This window comes from Triticum aestivum, chromosome 7A, assembly GCF_018294505.1.
Source record: "Triticum aestivum cultivar Chinese Spring chromosome 7A, IWGSC CS RefSeq v2.1, whole genome shotgun sequence".
Lineage (NCBI taxonomy): Eukaryota > Viridiplantae > Streptophyta > Magnoliopsida > Poales > Poaceae > Triticum > Triticum aestivum.
The window spans coordinates 655,194,886-655,201,033 of NC_057812.1; the positions used below are offsets into that span (position 1 = coordinate 655,194,886).

At 44.4% G+C, this 6,148-nt stretch overlaps 1 long non-coding RNA gene across 1 annotated transcript; it reads left to right on the forward strand.

Moving 5' to 3' along the window:
• Positions 1-384: 384 nt before the first annotated feature.
• On the forward strand, positions 385-3,922 carry LOC123149026 (uncharacterized). The gene is made up of 2 exons (XR_006474315.1): positions 385-913; positions 3,626-3,922. It is a non-coding gene; the product is annotated as an uncharacterized lncRNA (long non-coding RNA).
• The last annotated feature ends 2,226 nt before the right edge of the window (positions 3,923-6,148 follow it).

Here is a 6,148-nt window from a genome sequence, read left to right on the forward strand (position 1 = left end):
ATCAAAGTTAGCCTACAATATTCTACATAAGCAAGTGTAAGTCGTCATTAACAAGTTTTTATTATTCAATCACTACACGACAACACTTGATTGGGGGCAGTTAACTGTCGAAAGAAATACATAACCAAGGGCAAAAGAACTGCCGGGGCATTTGTTTCTGCCGATACAAGTACGTGATGGCAGAAAAACTGTCGGGAGAACTTGAAAAACGACGTCACACGCACTGCCGGTAGATTTAAGGGCCCATTGTCTGCCGGAACAATTAAACAGCGGCCCGTAAGCTGCCGGGGCACCGTCTTCGGCGCGAAACCAATATTGTATTGGGCCTTAGCGCGGGCTAGCAAGGAAAACCCGCGAGATCGACGAAAATTTTGGGCCGAACATAACAACAGACACGCCGACCCTCCATGGCTCCAACAGACCGTAGAACCTCCCCCAGATCTCGACGCCCAATCCACCAGATCGCCGCCGCCCCCAACTATCCCAGCGCCGGCGGCCGCCCTCCACCTGGATCACCACTGCCGCCGTCACCCACCACCGTCGCAGCCCTCCGTCGACCCCAACCACCACTGCAGCCCCTCCGCTAACCCCAACCACCACACTGCTGCCGACCGCCCTTCGTCCCCAACCACGCCGTCGTTGCCCCCAACCACTCCAGAGCGACACCGCCGAGCACCCGATTGACACGGAGCACCACTAGTGTCGCCGAACCGCTCCACCGGCGACGACCATCTTCCGCGGAACGCCTTCCTCGCCACCACCCTGAGAGCTTCCTCCCTCGAGAAGGTTGCCTCCTCTTCACCGAAGCACCAAGGGCAAGGGGTCCGCCTCCTCTCCCGTGAGCATCTCTACCGCAAGTAGCGGAACGTCGACCTCAAGCGGCCACTAGCGGGAGCCCTCCTCCCACCTCCCCGTGAGCATCCCCTTTCGCCCTTCCTTCTCTCTGTATGTTTCCCCTTGAGATAAATCCGAATCAAATGTTCGTTCTAATTTTTGCGCATTTGTAATCCCCTCGATCGGCCAACTCCTAGGATTTAAGGGTTGCGGCTGCAGAATATATCTGCATGTTTTTGGACTACACGGTGCGCAATTGTGACATCCTTTGCTGTTGATGGCTGACCCTGTGCTAGGATGAATATTGATATCAGAATGTTTTAAGGCTACTATCTGTCAAATATAAACTGTGGAAGCATGGAGATCAGTTTGGACTTTGGAGCAGAGCTATACAAGCAAACTAGATGGGTATTGTGCGATTGACCAAACAATAGGTAGTTTCAACTGATGAATTGCTGCCTATTCCGGTTCTCATGTGTGTATTTGGACTTTGGAGAACCCTGACAAGAAAGGTTACTTAGTTTAATATCTAATTTAGGGTGATATGATGTTTGGCTTGTGGGGTTTACAATTATTTCCCCTTTCTGTTGAGATGCACGACTCTCTAATGGCAATTTGTCAAATGCCAAAGGCAAAGTTTCAGATGGAAAATATCATTGTACTTTGTAGACCCTATAGTGCTATGGTTTCGGTTTTTCTTGTGGATCCGTAGGATTGTAGATTTTCTTCTGTAAAAACTGTATAATGTCCAAAATTCTAGTACCTCTATTCTACTATTATCCTGTAGTTTAGTTACATTTTTTGGAATCTACAAGTGCAATAAATTTGCTCTGTAGTAAGACTATTTATTTGTTGCTGATAAAGGACTTTTTGGATGCTCGTTTTTTAGGTTCTGCGTCCAGGTTTAGTAGTAGTGCTGGTGTGTATGGCTATGTTCCTAAGTAGAAAAAAATGGAAGAAATGGGTCATGAGGCTAGCTCAGTACCTTGCTCTTTTTTCCTATATGTAATTCTTACAAACTGTTCTCTAATTTTCACTGGGTGCTTTCACTGAAATAAACTTTTTAGATTGTTTCTTCTGTGATCAGCGTGCATCTTCTAGTAAGCATGCCTTGTGTATTCAGAACTGAGCTTTTGCATCCTCTGTGTATTCTGCAGCTTAGTCTTGTGTTATTGGGCAGTACTTGACACAGACTCGTTGGTTTGCCTGCCATAGAACCATTTATGAGGAGGATATGTGTTGCCTTCTCTTGTATTCCTACGCATTGTCTAGTACTTCCTTTTCATGTGTAAAAAATGGTTGACCTGGCATTACACTGTTTAGTATTTTGTACAACAGAATAGGTATTCTGTCAGCTGTTGTTTGCTGTTCTTTGCTTAACTAGATATCAAAGTATAAACGACAAGCTCACGTACAAGATGTCAAAATAAAATTAAATTAACAAGCTCTTGTTCTTTGATTAATAATATGACAGCTTTGCAAATAACAAGCTTCAGTACAAAGATGTCAAAGTTTTGATATAAATTGTACTAACTTATAATTGTGGATTCTAATTATAGTGCTATGTTAATTTCAGAAGTATAAACATGCTATGCTTAGAATGCAATTTTGAAAAAAAAACATCCCATGTGTAAAAATTATTTGACCTTGCATTTTGCTGCTTACTGCTACCTCTGTACCATAATATAAGACGTTTTTGCAGTTCAAATTAAATTACAAAACGTCTTATATTTCTAGTGAACGTACATGTCAGCTGCCATATCATTTGCTTTGGCCTGTATTTAGTGTTTTTATGATTTCTTGTTTTGATGTTACAATTTTGTTAGTTCCTAGATATTGCTGGTTTGTACTTAGAAAATATTCAAAGTTGATTCTGTTGTCTCTGAAGTTCAAAACGTTTTGTATCAAGATTCTAGGTTTTGTCACAAAAAGTAATGCTTTGCTCATGTAGTTGCTGCATGGTCAACTTGTGTCCAAGAAACTTGAGCTCCTGTTCCAGTTTATAGTATTAATTAGTAATTCAAACAGATCATTATAGTTCTTTAGAAGTGGGATTTTGTGTCCACCCGCCATGAATTTGTAGAGAGGTCAGCTGAATAAATTTGGTTACTCTGATCTCGCAAGCATAATGATTAACTTTTGTATATATAGATACTCCTACAGCAGGTATAAAAAAAGATACCCCTACAGTACTTATTTTAGTCAATTACAAATATAAACTGCAATTGGATCATCATTCTTTCATGTACATGATAGACTCTGCCATGTAGAGTAATGAGTTTCATTTGATTCCATGCTCACAACAATTGAATGTAACTGGATCCTCTTTCTTTCATGTACATGAAGTATTTCAGCTTGTTTGTCTGCATAAAGCCTTGGTTTAATTTTCTAGGCTAATTCAACTTGTTGTGTGTGATGTAGGAAAGTGAACCAATAAAAATTGTTTATTATTGAACCAAATGTTCTTAGTGTTTTAGTTGATTTGTAAATCTGTGGGCTTGCCCACCAATCAGATACCATTTTAGGGGACCTTCATTTCTAACTTGTCCAACAAAAGCATGGAACTAGGAAACTAAACAGCCCCCCATTAGAAGATCCTGAAATATATGCTCCAGCTAGTTCCCCTCTTATTCTGTGTTGTAGATGGAGAGAGCTTAGAAGGAAAAGTAAGCCCAAATACAAGCTAACTTAATTCGCTGGCTAGTACAGTAACTTTGTGCATGTTACCTACTTATAACATCTTTCAGAACATATGCAGCTGCTGTATGTAACATTTTCTGGTCTATTGCAGGTTTCTCAAAGGTGCACAAGTTCACTAAGGTTTGGAAGATCTTTAAGCTGCTGAAGATTTGGAAGACCTACAATTAAGTTGATGGAGTGATAATGTCACGTGTCTTGTTTGTCCCTGCTGCATTTTGGTGGTTGTTAAGCTCATTTTGGTTGTGTGGCACACATCTAGAAGCATATGTACATCTTTTGTGGCACTAGTTTAGTTTGGTTGTGTGGCAAACATATAATATGTACTCCTTTTGTGGCACAACCTTGTTATATATGGTCGTTATGTTTATCGAATGAAGTTTAAGGTTTTCGATGAGGCCTATATCTTACTTTGATTGAAGTGCATGTATGAATGTGGTATGTCCTGATTGCCTAGACATATATAATTGGTGGATATTACATAATATGGATGCCCAGAATATTTCGCTAGTGAAATCAACATGTCATAATATCTGCCGGGTAAACATGTTTGTGTAGGCAGTTTAACGGCCGGTAATTACAGTTTCACATGTTGTGACAATCTGCCGAGAGAAAATAAACTGCCGGGGAATACATGGGCCAGGGCAAAAAAACTGCCAGGACAAGTTTATCTGCCGGGAGAAGTAGTCCCCGGCAGCCGTTCTCGTGGCAGTTCTATCTGCCGGGAGAACCACTGTCCCGGCAGTTTGTCTGCCCTTTAAAGAGCCTTCTCCCGGCAGTTTCTCTGTCCTTACATTAGTGTTGTGGTGTAGTGAATGACATCTTAAATTTTGGACCGAACCTGGCTTATATTATCTGCGAAAGATTCAACACCATGATTTTCCTCGTTCTGGACGTCAATATCCTCCTACACATAAAAAAAATCATATGCACATGTAAGTACCATATGGTTCTTCATCCGACGAAAAGAATGTACACGGCACTTACGTTTTCACTACAAGCACCCTCTTTCTTTTGAAAATCCTCCTCAGGTAAATTATCATACGACGACCAGGATTCATTGTCGTTGCCATCATCATCATCTTTACTATCATTACCATTCGTACGATCAACACTATCGCTACCATCCCACTCACTCGTGTCCAAAAACAGATCCGTAAATCCAGTTTCTTTATCCATTGAATGATCTCACAACCAACACTGCAATATTATAATAAAAATTGATCTATCAATTTTAAATCAAATTAAATGTACTACGATCATACAGATGAGAACTTCTTATCTAACAAGTGATTGCACATAATTATTTACAGATACAATTTTTTTTTACAAACTAGACGGCTTACATGGCATGCACGTGCACTTCGGCTGGCCTGGCGTGGCTGCGGACGGCGAGGACGTTCCCGGAGAGGTTGATCACAGAGTTGCGGGCGGCGACAACGTCCACGTAGGCCACATCACCACGATGACCTGCACGGAGGCGACATCACGTACGACGGGTGACTCCAACAACATCCGCGCCGGCCAGATCCCGGGTGAAGACGGGGAGAATGGTCGGCGATCGGCGGGGAAAGGCGGCGATCGGCCGGACGGGAAGACGTTGGAATTGGCAGCATGATCACGGCTAGATCGGCGGGGAAAGGCGGCGATCGGCGGATAAGGGTGGCGATCGACGGGGCGGGGCGACGTTGGAATGGGCCGCGTGATCAACGCAGGTCGTGGGTTTTTTTTTCACGCGACGGGGAGAGGGTAGATGCGAGCCAGCCGTATCGGCTCGAGCCGTGCGCTTGGCTCTACCTGTATGGGCACGCCGCATATGGCGCGGGATACGTTAAGCACCGTATGCCCAAAATGCCCTTATACGTTAAGCGGGTGGGGGGGTGGGGGTGGGGGGGTGTGGCAGCGTGGCTGGTAGTCCGGATAATCGTTGGTTTAGTGTACAACTCGGCATGAAAAAAATTGTGATGAAGTGATGGCCATCGTTGAGAAAAAGGAGAAAATCAATAAAGAGGAAAACAAGGGCATGACAAGGGCCCTTGGCTATCAGTTTTGTGTGCGCGTGTGTTCGTGCACTTTGATGTGATCGATCCTGTGGTTGAAATTCCAACAATTGGTATCAGAGCAAGGTTCGAGGATTTGAAGCCGCGCTTGCCCCGGGGTGGCGACCCTGCTAGCGCCTCGGGGCGGGCGATACAGTTGTTGGTGTAGCAACAACGACGAGCGGGTGATATAGTCGCTGGTGTAGCGACAAGGAGGAACGGGCGATATAGTCGCTGGGATACAACGACGAGGAGGAGCAGGCAATTGTCGTTCGAGCGGAGACAAAAAAGATCGGACAATTGTCGTTCGGCGGAGCGACGACAAGAAGGTGGCAAGGACGCTGTCGTAAGCGAGGCGACGGGTGATTGTCGTTCAACAAAACGACCTGGAGGAGGTTGACGGGAGCGGTAGTGCCGAGGTGCGGCGCTAGAAGATCTCGTCAAGATCATCGTTCGGGGGAGTGAGGAAGAGGCGACAAAGTTGCAAGCTGTCATCAAGGTGTTCACATGAGTTCTTGTAAGGTGTGTCCAAGAGCTCAGGTGTGTGAATCTTCTGCTGCAGTTGAGATGCGTCACTG